At 34.8% G+C, this 18,002-nt stretch overlaps 1 protein-coding gene across 1 annotated transcript in view; it reads right to left on the bottom strand.

Moving 5' to 3' along the window:
• The window catches only part of LOC115234666 (tyrosine-protein kinase Drl-like), an 89,219-nt gene extending 87,388 nt beyond the window's left edge, over positions 1 to 1,831 (bottom strand). Inside the window, exon 1 of the mRNA XM_029805889.1 lies at positions 921 to 1,831. The gene's annotated coding sequence lies outside the window, so the exon portion shown is untranslated. The remainder of the gene's footprint in view (positions 1 to 920) is intronic.
• Between the last annotated feature and the right edge of the window lie 16,171 nt (positions 1,832 to 18,002).

Raw genomic sequence — 18,002 nt, 5'->3', positions numbered from 1 at the left:
ACGTCTAATAAAAAAAATAGTTAATGTAAAATTAACGAAATCCTCAAGGTAGCTTATTTCAATCAATTAAATCAATAATATTGTAATAATGAATAATGATTGGAAATCGATCGGATATTAATGTATGAGGTATATGCATGCGAGTTATGCAAACAAAACAAATATATCCTACAACATTATCACCTATTAATACATTTAACAGATTTACCTTTTGTATTTAGAACCAATTGCATCATTATTCATGTACACCGCATACAGTGAACTAGTTTCAATTAATATGGAATAGAAATTAATAGGAACAATTTGCGCATCGTTCTTGCTCGAAAACAACATCGAACATTTTTATTACGAAAATATAAATATACGTGAACTTTACTTAAGATTTGAAATTTTCAAATTTCAGTTTCAAATTTTCAATATTTTTCAATATTTTGTATAATTTTTTTATATAAATTTTTGTATCAATATGGTAATACTAAAATACCTTTAAATATTAATATTGATTGGAAATTATATTTTGAGAAAACAAGCAATAAAAAATTTGGAATGCAATCTGTTAAATATTAAATACAAAAAAACATGATCTGTTTTTATTTTGTAATATATAATTTAAACATAATAAAAAAATTAATATAATTATTTTTAATATCTATTTTATAATGTAACTAACACATATAGTTAGCATTAACTGTAAGATAATTTATGTAAAAAAATCTACTTGAATAATTTCTTATACGACGTGTCTAAATATTATAAAATATGTTTTTTAAATAAAAAATTAAAAAATCTCAGATACTCTATGTGCATTACGTCACACAATAATGCAAAGTCACGCATACATAATGCTTGATATGCGATTGTCGCTGAGATAAATGATTAATTGCGCGCAAGTAAAAAAGAATAAATAAATAATAAATTACCTCATGATTGCTTCACCGTTGCCTTCTCAAGCCTCCTCCTCCTCCTCTCCCTCTCTCGTGTCCCGCTGCTTTTTCATGGCACTTCACGTATCATACACTCGCGAGAACGAGGTTAATTACGATCGCGCGATTACTAATTATCACAACGGTCGCGCGACACTTTTCACGGCACTCCCGCGTGCGCGAAGCGAGCTTTATTATATTACTTTATTATAAACGTGCATTATCGCGAAAAACTGCATTCGCGCTGAACTATCGCGCGACACTCGAGACATCTCAGAAATTAGCGCTACGTACGAACTTCGAACGGAAGGAAGGGAATTCAAGAATCGCGTGGCCAATTTCACGCGTCATCTGACGCGTTGGTACACCTGTTGCTTTTAGTTACTCTTATCTATTTTATGCATACTTTAAGTCTAAGTAATAAATACTATATGCTCATACGCGTTTTATATAGTGAGATTATTATGATGTAAATAAATAAATATACGAGTTAGAATTGAAAATAAATATCGCAGAATGTAGTCTTCGAGAAGATGACCGTCATTTCGCGCAATTTCATACATGAATCTCGCCAAATACGCATTTCAACAAATCATCATTCTACAAATTATATATTACGCCAATTTATGTTGTTATTTACGCCTGTTATGCCGATAAATACTAAAATAGAGATGTAAATGTCTTACTAATTAAATGCGTCACAACACCGCTCGACTGGAAACCGATCCGTTCCATACTCGCGACATTCAATTAATTTATCGAAAGATTGGGAAAAATGTCGATAATTTCATGCACATATGCGATATGACGCATGACAAATTGATTAATTGAGACGATGGATGGACGTTGGAAAATATGTAATCGGAATTTATTTATTGAGCAATACATTTCGAACGCACGGATTTCACGATATATATATACATATATATATATATTATATATATGCTTACGTTGATGAAAGGCCTTGATTAACTAGATTAATCGCGCGGACTGATAACCGCCGATAGGAATAGAGATGATCAAGTTTCGAAGGATAATGCGTTGTAATAGAGCGGAGCGGGCTCGTATTCCTACCTACCAACTCGAGTGTCGCCGCGCGAATGATAGCGAAGATGACCGTGACAGTGACAACAACAACATACGCCGCAAGAAACGAGCGCGGCGCCAGCCAGGTATGCGTACGTATTGCGTAGAAGAGTGGGGGTTACCGCTACAAAATATATTTAACATACCATAAATAACATTCTTTAAAATACAGATGTGTACGTTATATTGTATTAAAGTATTGATGATATTCTTTTTAGTCTAATCGTATTTTTGAAAAAGAGAGATTCAAGTAATTGACTATACAATGCTACCAACTTAAGTAACATGAAAATAACGAAGCGATTACCATAGACGTAGAATATACATGTAGACGTACGACGTTTATAGCGATTACACGTATGTATAATTAACAAGCAATGTATTAGTATTTTTGAAAAAGAGAGATTCAAGTAATTGACTATACAATGCTACCAACTTAAGTAACATGAAAATAACGAAGCGATTACCATAGACGTAGAATATACATGTAGACGTACGACGTTTATGACGATTACACGTATGTATAATTAACAAGCAATGTATTATCAATATGTAATCAGTCTAAACACGCAAACAAACTGCTTAAATCATTCAGGCATGCCGGATTATCTTTCGTAGCGATGTTATCCATCGATCTATTTAAAGAAAGATAAAAATAATACGATTCTACGATTCGAGAGATACAATCATAAAGTTGATTTTAATATTAGTTAAAGTACAATGTTTAATAGAAATTAGGAAGATATAATTTGGTAGGATGTTATATAGTTTATTTAAATTCAAATTTCAATTTTGTAAAATTAACTAAAGTAAAAATTTATTCGATTGTGATTTTATGATTAAAATTCGCTCTTATATATTAATCGCTGCTTAAAATATTTATTTTGTTTTATTCTAGATTTCTACGATTGCTTGCAATTAGTATTCAGAGAACATAAAAACAAATTATTCAAACGTTATAATATAATAATGCAATTAATTATAATAAAATTATAATAAACTCAGTTATATTATCAGAAGCGATTTATATAATTCGATAACAAATTTATGACAAAGGATTTGAAGTTTCCAAAGATCCAAAACTTCTGAGTAATCCCAACAGAAGTCGAGTTAGAAATTATCGATCATGCGACATATTTTGTGTGAAACTTTTCGATGTGCTTACTTTCCAGTAAGGGAAGCTTAAGCCTTTCGAAGGATGGTTGCCCGCATTATGGGACGAGTAGGAAACTCGCGAGAAATTCCGATTAACCCAGATGAGTATGCGGGCAAGCTCGACGAGTTTTTGCATTTTTTAATGCGACCAGCCGAGTCGTGACAGCTACCAACGGCGGATTTCTGTCGATTTCAACGGGGACACGAGGTTACCACAGTTCAATGGGACAAAGAAAACTATGGTGCTATTGGAGCTACCGGTTCGATCGATATTTACCGAGACATAACTCGATAGAATACGTGAACAAACGTAACATGCGATCCGTGTAATAGCTTGCAGCTTCTAACATTCCTAATTCAACGTTAAATAGATTCACTGCTAAACCAAACATATAATCGTATATGTGTCATAGATATAATCTCCCCGAAGACAAAAGAAACATTATGTAATTATGTAATTACATATGTAATAATTAATAATACAGCGTATCTTCTTTTTTTATAAATACAAATAACATATATTTTTATTTTGTTTAGTTTTAGCTGTTTATCAAAGATATCATGTATGTTAAACAGAGAATTATAAAAATAATCGTCTGTTAAAAAGATTGATTAATGTTTTTAACTACCTGTATATACTGCTACTAAATATAGGTGAGAAAAAAACTGAGGTAATAAAATTAAATAAAACTTCAGATTGCCAGCAGCACAATAATATTTTCTATTCTGAAAAATAAAGTTCCGCGAGTATCTTGCGAGATAAAACCGTCTTTCTTTTTTTGCCTCTTTTTCTATTTTGCCTCCATTCTGTTACATATGGCAATTTGGTACGCAAACGCAGATAAAAGATGTAATTTTCGGTGCAAACATTGCTCTTGCAATTTCGCTTGGATTTCGTGTACCCTGTGAATCTCTCTTTCTCGTTTTTCCTCTATAAAATATACGATGCCGTGTCTCTTCCCATATTTGAATTATTGACATTTAACCATCAATATCTCGTACGATGGATAAATTCACCGTTCTTCCCTCCAACCCTTCACGTCGTGCGGGCCGGAAATATTATGGAAATTACGCTTCGAAAAGGACGAGATGGGATCTTGCGACTCGCAAATCAAACGCATTAAAAGTCCATTATCGGTCGCTGCGCAAAACGAGATACTCCGATAGAGAAAGAGACAGAATAGGAAAGAGAGATAGAGAGAAATTCTCCGACAAATAGATCAAAGCAAGAAGGAAGATTTAACCGGTCATGGTCGAGCAGTTAGAACCCTACTATTTATTGACCCCTAACGTGACAACTTGCCTCTCGAGGATTATTAATGGTTATATGATAGTAATTAACCATACGTTTTCAGAAATAATTTAGTCAATCCATTTTCAGTCATATAATATCCGTATCAATACTGAAATCTTACAAAAAAAGCATTGAAAATTAATAATTCTTGAATATTATAATTAAATAGAAATAATATAAGTATCAAATATTTTGTTCAGATATACTCGTTAATTTTAATAATTTTCTACGGATTCGTTTACTTTATCTATCATTATTTAAAGTCTATGGAATCTATTGTTTTGATTAGAGAGTGATAATTTATGATTATATTTAACTGCAAATATCGTTTTAAGTTTTTGATCAATAAATAGGATTTTTATCTATTATAAATCAAAAAACGTTTTTTTAGCAATCAAAAAAATATATTGTAATTTTGTTTTTTTCCATCTTTTTTATATTCCTCTTTGATCCAATAGATATACATACGATGAAAGGATCTCATTAATACAACGTTGGTTCGCAAGAGAAGCTTTTCCCGATTATCTACCTAAGCAAGAGCGCTCAGTTCAACTAAAGCGCTGTCTGTGAAAGATAAGGGTGATCACCCCTCGAAGAGAAGGATCCTACAATATGCTAGACATCGCATTCATAACATATAGCAAAGATATATTTCATTGTGAACTCAAAGAAGTGAATCCAATAAAAATTTAAAAATTAATGAAAATTAGAAATATTTTATTTACTTGTAAGAAAATATAATCGTTATCACCTAAATAAATCATATATAAGATATTATATATAAATCAATGTGTGTATAAAAATTTGACAAATATTACTCTGTTCGCAGAAAAAAATGCAAGATTACAAAGCGAAACGACGATCATTTGGAAAAGCTAAATAAAATGTGACACTATTATATCTTGATTTATAAAAATATGCAATATATTTAAAAATTATAAATGTAATTAAAATTTTTTTTGTCATAAAAAAAAATCTGTATTGTGGAAAAGATATTCAGAAATATTTCGTCCAATATTAATTATTACGCGCGCTTCATGTCTGCTAAAAATATTTTTTTCCCAGGAAGTTTACAAAATGAGCGTCAAAGCGTGTGATCAATGGAACCTTCAATCCAATCACGGAGAGCTACCCCTGAAATTCGAAACGTTCTCTCAGGATCGATGTCGCGTTCACGCTCGCCACGTCAGAGCGCGTACAGAGAAAGCGAGACGTATATATGTATACCCGATGTACATTGAGAGACGCAGAGAAGAGAAACCACTCTGTATAAGCTTAAATACATGTGTCTGCTCGGGGAGGATGTAGGGCGTTATCAACGCCCGCCACATTGGTCCAAAGGCCGAAATACGATTTCGTACTTTGTTCCCGCGCGAGGCCCACGATAATTGCGCAGAATTGCGCCGCTTAGATTACACCGGAGAGTGCCTTCTTTGATGGCGGGACCGCACGGATGCCCTTCGGCAAAGGCGAGCAAATTCGAAGGCGATGGGCGCAAGTAATTGGTGCAGCGAGGCTGAAGCAGACGAGAACAGAGGCCGGAATTAGATGTTCTTATGTAACGTCGATAGAGGGAAAGGCCAGCATTTTTCGTATCCTCCTGGGGTTGTGGTAAAGAGAAAGAGAGAGAGAGGGATCCCGTCTCTCTCTCTCTCTCTCATACCCAGGATCAGAGGAAACGAAGGAGCTCAAAACACCTTGATGAAAAAATAATTTATTAAAGACCGACGTGTTTGACACAGAACATCGGCTCCCCAAAGAATCGAGTCCTTTTGCGAAGTTTACACTTTCGCTTTGTAAAGCAAATTACAGAGAAAATCTAAAAACTGTCTTACTATATATATACATAAATAAAAAAACCAATTTTGTATTCCATTTTTTAAATATTTTTTTCTTAAACCGATATTATTCCTTCTAACAAGCTTAATAGTAAAAAGATGAATTTGCTATTAAATTTTTATTTTTTGAAATCTGTTTGCGATATTCTATATCTTTCTTACTGTATTAAAACTCATATTAGGCTTTTACATCAGCTGTTTTGAGAAAAAATAGAGCGATTTCGCAGCATTAAATTAATAGATCCGACCGTTGAGAAGCTGTTTGCACCATAAGCCTGTCTACGTGACTTCCGCTAAGTACGTCGGCTTATTTTCTTCCGGCAACGATCACACTGGGTAAACAATCACATTAAAATCTGTTCGGAACGATTCGACACTCTCGTTCTTAATACATCGTTACATTCTTAACTTTTTGCATTTTACGGTCGCCAAGATAATTCAATCGTCTAGCCAATAGAAAATTTGATAAATTTAGTAAACGTACGATATCAATAACGAGCAATTAATAATTTAAAAAATTGCTTCTTCTGATTTATTGTTAATTAAAATTGCTTTGTCATGAGAAGAGAGAGAACATATCATTCACTTATATAAAGAACATATCGGGCGCAATTTCGGGATGAGTAATTTATTATTTATATATTAATGACGCGCATGTGTCTATTTCTATTTATTTGAATGACTTAAAAAATAAGAATATAAGAAAAAAGATTTTAATATATGATATCTTAAAGCTTATAAGAAGAGATAATGTTTTTGAAAATAATTATTTTATTAAATATCTGCTTATTATTATACACACATCGAATTTTGTATTCTAATAATTCCATTTAAAAGATGCACTTTTCCGGTATATCGTTACATTCAAAATGAAAAAAATGAGATCGTAGAAAGATAGTGATTTTTTATACGACTTTTTTATCTGTTATTTTTTTCTATTGCCAATCGTTTTCGAGAAAATCGTGAATTGGACGGTCGCTCTGTATTACCCTATATGTATAAAATGTATTTATATCTCCATTTCGCGAGACTAGAACCGCCCCTCATTGTCGTGAGAGCCGAGACAGAATCGACTTTGGGTTAACAAAATATCATGACCAGAAGCGGAAAGAATTTATAGTTTATTAGCTCTTGGGGGTTGGGCAACACAGACTATTGGGCAAAGTCCATTTAAAGTTTGCTGGCACCAGGAATAGGATAATAAAAAAGGGGTAGAAGAGAAAAGAGAAAAGAAGAAAAAAGAAATAAAATAAAGACGATCATGTGATAGAGATTACGCAAGGTATGGACGATGGAAATTTTAACGGCATGCAAAAGAATCAAAAATTGTCGCAAACAAAGGTATCTTTTTTCCTGAAAAAAATTGATCTCTCTCTTACATAATATATTATAAATATAATTGCAAAGTTGCTAAGTGAAAAAAAAACTGTCTATACATTTTGACTCACTCTATTTTTTTCTAGTATTTTTTTACGTCTCTTCTTTCTCTTTTTACAGCGAGTTAGTTCATAGATTAAATTTCCGATGTCATCAGTCTACGTGCATGTTTTATCGGGAAACATTTCCAATATCGCGTACGTTCTCTAGCTCTGACTCGCTCTCTCACCCCGCTTTTCGGATGAAGCAACAAAAACTAGCCGGAACGCGTCCGATGGCAACCGGCCAAAAATTATACATTCCGTTCGTTCGCTCGCGAATAGCGATTTATAACTATTTACGACGTCCGCAGGGTCGCGGCTCATTCTTTCGAAGGAAGATGCAGGATTGGCCGAGATATGTCGTAGATCGCCATCCCCATGGAAATTTGCCGCGCTCATTCAGGATGACTCGATGGAGAGAGGGTCGTGCGAACAGGAGGGACGATCTTTTATGATGCTCTTGGCTCGGGTCGAAATTTGTCTGAATGCCATTCGGGTATCTCGCGCATCGGTTTTTCTCGGCGCGCCAGGAGTTAGGACCGAGAGACAGGAAGTAGTAAAAGAAGAACAACCATCCCCTTCGTGTATCCTTAAACCGTCGCTGTATACGCATTTCTTCTCTCCTACGCCCTTACTTTACACGATGTTTTCGTTTACTGTCACATTTAGCTCTCCGGTCTCGCATCTAGTAAATTCATCGCTGCGGTCGTATTACTCTCGTCCGATTACGAATAAACGACGCCACGGCATGGCGAACCGGCATGGTAGTCGGGATGAACGAAACGATAGGCGGACGAGACAAATAAATCATTGGACGTGTATCGCGCAGCATTCGTTTTTACGATTCGATGCATCAGTGGTGGATTTACGCGAAACTGACAGTGAGACAAGTCAAGTAGTAAATCACCTTGCTTACTTTTTCTTTTAAGCAACCATTCAAGTGAGTGCTATTTATATGTAAAATTACAAGTGTCTCAAGCAAGTCCAGAATCAATCAATTGGCATAAAATAAGATTAATTTCTATAAATAATTATTTTTATTTATCTATTTGTCAAAAATCTCTGGCAAAATCAAAACTTGTTAAAACACTGGGCGATATATGGAATAATTAAAATTGATAAAATAAAATTGAAGAACATATTGATAGATAGAAAACAAAGATATTGTTAATTACTTGATAACACGTTATCATTAATATAGCAAAACTTGAGAAAGGAGAGATAGAAAAGAAGATACTCGATTACTTCATAATTTACATTCAACTTTTAAAATAAATAATTTATATAATTGACTTCTGCTTTTTTTTTTTATGTAAATCTTTCGCTAATATTTTCTTGATTCTTTTTTCTTCGGCATAATTTAAATTTAAATTGCGATATTTGCATATACCTACTTTTAAAAGCATAAGTTTTAACAAGATTAAATTCCTTCATACTTATATTCTAGTATGAATTAATCAATCTTCTGATTAACAAATTGCGATGATTATAAATGACGCACTTCATTTGCGAAATGGCCATTAACGTGAAAAGTTAAGAAATGTTCCGTGGCTCGATTCGCGACTACCGTTTTATCATTGACGGCGAGTTCTGGAGCATTTATCACCGATCTTCCCCCTTTTCATCTTCCTATCTTCGCACCTTCGAGAGATACAGAATCACTGGTACGTGAAAAGAAATGAAAGTAATTTCTTCGATACTTGTTTCCTTGTCATTTCCGCCTCTACCGCTGTCAAAGAGAAAGATAAACAAGCGGATTATCTGTTAAGGCGAATACATCGACATTCGCAAACAGGATTTTCAATTGCAGTTAAAATTATCCGCTAGTGTACATATTTGCTTTTTAACCCTTTAAGTGTGTAGTCTAGCATATGTAAAATCTTTCGCTTACTTAAAATGTAATTGAACCTCTATAAACAGAGTTATATGTTCGATAATATTTAGATTAAATCTCTAATTTGAACCGCAGTCAGTAAGGATTTTAAGCTCACATGTATATACGCCTGACAAAATTTAATATGATATTAATATTAAAAATATATTTATCATATATAAAATATATACTTGAGTGTTAATTAATTAATTTTAATTTCTAATATTTTTAGTTTTAGTAAAATTTAAATGCTGTTGTACACAAAATGTAAAAAGTTAAAAAACTTTTGTATACAACCAAATTATTTTAATGCAGTTTATTAATAATTACGAGTAATAAAGGTACTGTCGATGCTGTTGTTTACAAATCTACATATATTCTACTGCTACTAAATACATGTTTGACGATTATATAGCACCTGCATACTAAAATATACATGCACAAACTTTGTAAACATCTCGATATTAACGTCGCAACAAGCGAGCGAAATAAACATATACCGAAGCACATCTAGCGGAAAATGATCTCGAATAATCGATAGGAAAATTATAGAGTATTGCTCAAATATCGGGCACATGTATAAGCGGTTAGCGGTAAATTTTAGCCGCCAGTTATTAATTCAATTACATACGCGAGATTCTCGATTCTCGTTAAAACGCTCGCTAAATATTAATAGATCGGACACTAAGCGTCGAATTATTATCGACGGCGGGGAGGGGAAGGGCAATTAAGTGGCCAAATATTGTTCCATCGCAAACATATCTGGTACGTGAGTTCCGTTAAAGCGCCATGTATGACGGGAAGAAGTATCGGCGATCACGTTATCGAAGTCCGCGATTATCACTAGATACCTACAGTTTAGTTTGACTCTCTCTCTTTCTCTTTCTCTCTTGTATCCGGGAGCGATAAAATTAGCATGAACGTCGAGCTCACGTGCGCGTACGCACCTGCAGTTAAAGACTAACGGGCCATGAATGAATACGAGGGAACCGGGAAATGGAGCGTGAATGGGACATTTACAACGTGCCGTTTCTGACGCGCTTTCGTGGAAAACGCCGAAATCGCGTCTGGACCGACGCGACGGCGGCGTCTCGATAGAGAATGTATCGGGCGTACAATGAGGCGATAACGATTATGCATCGCGATGCGTTGAACGCGAAACGAGTTCCGAGCGTTCCGTTAAGGCGCGACGTTTCTCATTATTGCCCGTTTTATGCAACACTTCCCTCGTTCGTTTGCGCAAGCTGACAAATAAAGTGAACAGTTAATATCTAACGTTTATAGAAACTGGTACAGAAGAAACGGTAATTGCGTTAAAAAGTTATACGAATTTTAATATTATAAAATATATACTTCTAATAATGTATTCAGGGTATTTCAGAAATAGGCAGTTAAATTTCAGGAGCATAATCTATTCACCGTAAGAATAAAAAAATTCTTAATACATGTCTGCATAAATAAAAATCCAAAGAATTTCATCAGAGATGCTGACCATACAATTGATCTTCCTTTGTCAATTTACTGATCGATGAAATTATTATTAAGAAACTCTGTCGTGATCAAAAAAATGTTCGTAACTTGAAAAAAAGTGTTTATGGACATATATTCATATGTCTTTTTTTAATTTTCACAGTGAGTAGAATACACTCCTAAAGTTCGACCACCTATTTCTAAAACACCTTGTATAATTATCGAATGTAATAAACGAAAAAAATGTAAAGTGAAGCGAATAAATTCTCATTATATAAATTGACTCGCATTACACGGCACGAGAGCCGATAACGCGCAGCGTAACAAAATGTAAAAATCGTTGATTACCGTCTGTCTTAACGCGCCACTTAATGCGCGATCCAATTTGCGCGTCACGCGAAACGGCCGTTACGCGAAACGACGACTCTCTTCTCAATTAATTCCGTAGATGAAGCTGTATCTCGCACGCTCGCTCGCACACCATCATGCACGAACATGCATGTCGCGTCTAAGTGCAAGTAGCGATGCACGAAACCGGCACGACGCATTTCCGAAAATGCACTAGGAAGTGACGTCGATTACTAACACGTTACATGGGCATGATTCACTTACAGCACCTCCTCGGCGAGGAACTACACTTAACGCGCATCAAGTCTATGATCCCTTAATATACGAGGGTGCCCCCTCGGGCGAGCAACGACGCGGATAAGCTGCCGATAGGGGGATAGACGGAGCCGCGGGACAAGAAAGGGGAAGGGTTGTCTCTGCTTTAATAAGACGCGCCATCCACGTCGAACGGTACCGAACTTTGGATCGACTTTGATTAGAGCATTCTGCTAATGACAGGGGATCGAGCGGTATTTAATCTAATATTCGAAACTGTCCGGGCCAGCTTCACGGGGAACAGAATATCATTCCACTCCGCTCCCTTCCGGGAGGATCTCCGTGAGGGCAAATCCTTTGGCGAATCTATACGCGATCGCATCCCTCGCGTTCATCCATGATGCGAATCCTTTTCACCTTTCACCTCATCTCCCGCCGACAGACAGGATATTAGAAACGTTCCGACGCGTCTCGATCTTCTCGCGATCTATCGCGCGGCGAGATTAAAGGGATTAGGGTTACTCGTTTCTTTTTTTTTCAAAGATGTACAGTTTTTGACATGATATCACCGATTATCTTTTAAAATTCTTACAAGTATATTTTTATGTAAAGAAAATAAAGAACCGTTTTAACCGTCGGTGATAACTATAATTTAGCGTGAGCTAAGATACATGTTAGACATTACACAAAATCGCAAAGAATTGCCACAGATGTTCGTATATTCATCTAGGAACTTGTTCCTCGCAAACGTGTCACTTTAGCCAAGACTAAAAGCGGATGTAAGCGCGTGCTGCGGAAATCGCTCGTGACGAGAACATAGAGATCTCGCAGGAAACTCAAGCTCACCTGCTGCAAGCTCATTTCGCGAAAGTGCTCGCATAAACGGATCGTGTGAACTAGAAACGTACCCGCTGACTGTAACACTTATCCAAAATGCGCGATTGCAAACTCGCTCGACAGTTAAATTTTATGTCTATCCTCACCGCAATACAAGCCGTTATCACATAGCTGCTAATAGAGAATCGGGAATACATATCAACTTAAATGCTCTTCAGCTTCAATTGAATAGGTCTAACCAATATCGCCCCACAATATTTTTAATAAAAATTTAATTTCTTTATTATAATAACAGCAAAATTTAAAATTTATGTAAATTATGTGTTTTGGAAAGTATTAAAAAAATGTGATATAATTTAATCTAAAATTCCGATTCCTAAAAAAAAAAAAAAAAAGCCAAATATATGATAATATTTTGCGAGATGTTTCTATTACGATAAAACTAATAAGGAAAAATGTCGAGGGCTATATACACAACGATTGAAGTAAAATTTTACGAGCGGTTTTATCAGGTCGTTATTGACTTGGATATAAGAATACGGACAAGTATGATTTTACGATACAAGAGGTCTTCTTATTAGCTGCTTTATTTCATTTCGTCCAAGTCGTCTCTAGCAGACGCGTTTTACTTCGCTTCGTACGCAAACTATAAATCTTTATCGATACATAAAGATCGATGATCAAGTCTTGGAAGCATAAAACATGTGTATAAAAAACACATTCAATAAAAGATTCTTTCAAATTATGTCTTCATCCTTATTTGAAATTGTCTTTTACGAGAAAACGTAATCTAATATTTAACATACTACTTTGTTACATATTGAATTTTGATTTTCGATTTATTTATCATCACAAAAATAAATATTGTCTTCTTATATAAAATTACATACCATTTTTAAAAATTGTCTAAAAATATCTGCAAAATAAACGAGAATATTAAATGCTGACACGCTTTGATTTAAAACTGGCAATAAGCTTAAAATATTTGAACTGAGCTCGAGATATGAAATGCTTGAATCGTGCATACTACAATATTAGATGAAGAATATTTCATCATACTAAAAGCAACGATATAACATAGCGTCATTCCCAACATATTTTTAAACGCACCTCTGTTCTAATCTGCAATCAAGAAGGAAAACAGGATCAAAGGACTCGTACTGAATTTCAGAACAACCGAGTGAGCACCCTCGGGCCATGGTAACCCGTCGAGTCCTTTACATATGGACCACCAGGAAGTCATTTCTCGCGCGAGCGTCACCTTAATTGGCGAAAGCTTTGAGAAAGAGACAAAAAGAGAAAGAAAGAGAGAGAGAGAAGAAGCGCATAGCGAATAATCGGAAGACGAGCGTCGGTAAAGAACGATCCTCAAAAGAATCGTAGACTTTAGTGATAAATTCATCGGCGTACAAGCTCCTTCGGAACCATCCTCTTCGGAAATGCGCGTATTCGCCGGTAATTACATGAAATTCGTTTCCTTTGATCGCGAGTGTCATCCGTAAGAAAGCCGCGTTAACGACCCCCTCCGTCCGCCGTCGCGTCTGAGGTAAAGTAAGCGGCGTGGATGCGTTAATTGAGGAACTCGGACGGACGCCTCGGGGAACTATGTCCCTTAGGCATCGTGACGAGCCGGCCCCGTGCCGGTTCTCTCTCGCAAAAATAATTGCGAATGGGTGATAAAGCGACGGCGAGGCGCTTTGTAATTTCCGCGGGCTTTGAGAAGGAGAGCCGCGTTAATTGAGTGAAATAGGTAAAGAAACAAAAAAGAAGAATACAGGAACCATAACCTGAACTCTCTTTTCACACACAAGAGTAACGTAATAAGATACTTAATGCCCTCGTGCAAGAATTTTAAGTAAATTGTCTCGCTCGTGTAAATGCAATATTGCTCAGAGGGAAGTATGCGCGCTTGCCTGCTCATCAATCGTCGATTAATTATAATTCAATAGATTCTACATCTTTTTTTACATTCCTTTCTCGTCTTCTAATATTTTATTGCTTTATTTTCCGTGAAATGAAATATGAACTGCTCTCTTATCGATTGCACTTGAAAAAAAATAGTCATTTCTTCATCTAATTAAAGCATAATGTTGTAATTCTTAAAATACATTTGTTTGATATTATGTGAATTTACCTTATTGAAAAATTTTATATAGATTTTTAGATAATTCTACATCATTTAAAAACATAAAGTTAGTCGCTTCTATCGTTTTTCGATAATTTCTGTAATCGAATATGTAGTGCATCAGTCGAGGATGCAATTCGCGCTCATTAATATTACACTCATCAATCGCGCAACCCATCAAGGTTGATATTTGATGAAAATCAGATTCATACGCAATTACAGAATTGCGTCTCGCGACGCAGGAATTAGTAAACTTATCGAACTTTCGATATAATTAACTCTTATTGACTATTCATTCTGCGCATACTTTGAATTATTTAAGTAAGGTATCGATACTATAATTGGCATTTACAATACCGCATCAAAAAGTTATAAGTTACTAGGTCAGCTTTAAAATAATTGTAATTGAAAGTCAATGTAATAAATTCAACACGTATTCTATATTTGTGAAAAGTAAGGTATTCTTCATATTTTAGTAACTAGGTTTAAAGGTATGTTTGTAACTAGGTTTAAATGTATTTTAGTAACTAGGTTTTAAAAGATACGGTTTTAAAATTGAAATTTATCATGTGCAAACGAAGATTAATCATGATTTAAATCTGAAATATATGAAAATGAATAAAACGTTCGCGCACGCGAATAGAAATTTAAATTTCGTCAGAAATTCTGTAATATTTATGAGCATCAAAATTCTGTTAAAATTTACAAAGCTCGTAATTTTTATACGATTACGTGTTCAATTCGTATACAATTAGTAATACAAATATATAACGTTGTCATAATAATTTCAATTTAACTATTGTCAAACTTGCACATTGCACTTTGATCATGATTATTGCCTAATAATTCAAAATATTGTTTAAAATATCAAAAAACATATAAAAAAATCTATAATACAGCGTAGAAAAATTAAATAGATAACTAAAATGGCGTAAAATTTGCTAAAAGTTACCGTGCGATTATATCGAGAAGATTCGCGAGGAAGCTCTAAAATTTAAAATCTAAAATCCCGGTATTTATTTAACAGTACTTAGACTCGCTGCTGAGAATGTTAGAATTATAAAGATGATTCGGGCGCTTTCACGGAGAGAAAGAGAGAGTTTATCGCAAATTTACTAACTTGGATGCATAACGCCTGATGGAATTCTCGAGTGGTCCAACATTCTTGCACGCGCGCGCGCGCGCGATTCCGTCGAGATGCAGATCCGCTCTCTTTCCTTCGAGCATACGAGCAGCTCTTTAAAAAAGCTGCCGGAAACTCGGCATTTAAATTCCTTCACTATCGCAGGAAGATTATTCCACCGCGTGCTGGAACGTAGGCTCGCTTCGTTATCTCTTACGGTTATTGCAAAGGACAAGAGGATTCTCCTCATATGACGCATACCGCGTCACTGCTACACTCACGTGACGATATTAATATTGTGCCTCGCGATATTATATTAATCTAGAATGTATGTACGTCGGAGCACATACATGACTCCCGTGGGACGCGGGAGACCATTGAGATGATTCCGAGAGGTCGTAAAAATTCTAAGTGAACCTCTTCTGTCCTTTAACAGCGCCATGCGCAGGATCGTTTGAGGTATACGATTACTCGCGTTGCGATAGCATTTCGTATTCCTGGAATTTATATCGTGAAAATGTGGAAATTCGATTTGTATAAAGGATCGTAAATACTAGGATAATCGGCGATCGTAGAGTTCATCATATTCGGACGATTGTTATTTATCATATCAACGTTTTCTCGCGATTCGTTATTCAAATATATATATATAAATTGCACACATATATACTTCGTCACGATTGCATCTTCTTTCCACTAATACTATAATGTTATAGCAAGTATATAGATGCTTAAGGAAAATGTATGAATATTTATTTATTAACTGTTTAATCTACTAAAAGATGACTATACTATAATATTTTTAAATGAAATATACACAAGCGCAATTATTTTTTAATGTCTTAGAAAATTAATTTGTAATTAAAATTTTTATTTAATCTCTGATCTCCATCTCCGTTTTTATTATACATATTTCAATCATTTTCGTTACAAAAGATGCGTTTTTCTTAACATGTGTACACAAATGTAGACGAAGTTTTTATTACGCTCTTTCTCATGTAAACGATTGCACGCGCGTAACGTCTACATAAACTTTTACGCGTTTAAAATTGAACACGAAAGTGCGTAGGATATGTTGATTTCAGCAACGCTATTTCTCTCGCCATTTTCCCCTCTCTTTTTCGGTCGTATTCAAATGAATATTGCAGTTGCGCAGGAACGCGCTCGTATATAAAAGTATGCGGAGACTTGTTTGGAGCGGCCAATAAATTATATCTGGCGTCATAAAAAACTTTTAGAAACACTAGCATGAATATTTGCTCTCTTATTCTTCTTGCGCTCTGTTCTCTTATTCTTCCTAGCAATCAACGTAATTGATGAAAGGACTTCCCACTTTTCGGTGCTTTATATGCACACAAAAAAATCTATATATCATGTATATATTCTACATTATGTATCTAAACTTTAATAATATAATAAAATAAAAAGTTTATATAAACATGTCAGAATATTTTCACTTTATATCCTATATACCTACTGCATTCTCCATAAGATAAAAAGCTATAAATTCCAAAGATTCAAGCTGTTATTTATCTTTTTTTGTAGAATGCATAGTCTGCATACCTTATTAGCGTTGTAAATGGCACTGTAAACATAAAGGTGACTGCGAGCTATCGCGAAAATTGAAACAAACGCGGCTATCTCGCTTCGTGTAACGAATGTCAGTTGTCGCCTGTCGGAGGCTCGCTTTATCGACAAAAAGTGTCACGAGAAGCCGACGATTTACGACCAAGATTGGTATCGACGAAACAAATGGTATAACGGCAGACTGATTTGCCAGAAAGATTCGCCATGAAGCCCGCAATTCGCTCACCGTTGCGGAAAATTCTAACTGAATTTATTTAAAATTGGCTACTGCGACGAATCTTTTGCGACAAAGCTTGCTGAATATCAACGCTTCTGATAAAAAATATGAAAGAAAAAAGATCACATTAAGGATTATACTATAACGAGGTAAATTTCCCTTAAATAATCCTTTTAAATTATATCTATTTGTTGCATAAATTGCAGAAATACGATTAAATTAAATCACATTTTTTAATCTTGTTAATATAATATTTTCTATAATTTTTTTTTCTTAAGAGTGCTTCCAATTCAGTAAAACTAGAACAACACAGGCGCGCTTCTTTTTACGGACATTTTCCAATTTTTTAACTTTTCTTTCCATATATACATATATATAAATCTAAACTTTTTAATAATCCTTTTATAAAATTTAGTTTCATTAATTTAAAAAACTTACCAAGCTAGAGGGGGT

This window comes from Formica exsecta, unplaced genomic scaffold (genome assembly GCF_003651465.1).
Source record: "Formica exsecta isolate Colony F162 unplaced genomic scaffold, ASM365146v1 scaffold201, whole genome shotgun sequence".
Lineage (NCBI taxonomy): Eukaryota > Metazoa > Arthropoda > Insecta > Hymenoptera > Formicidae > Formica > Formica exsecta.
The sequence above is the reverse complement of the archived record's forward strand: the minus strand, read 5'-3'. Positions and strand labels throughout refer to the sequence as shown.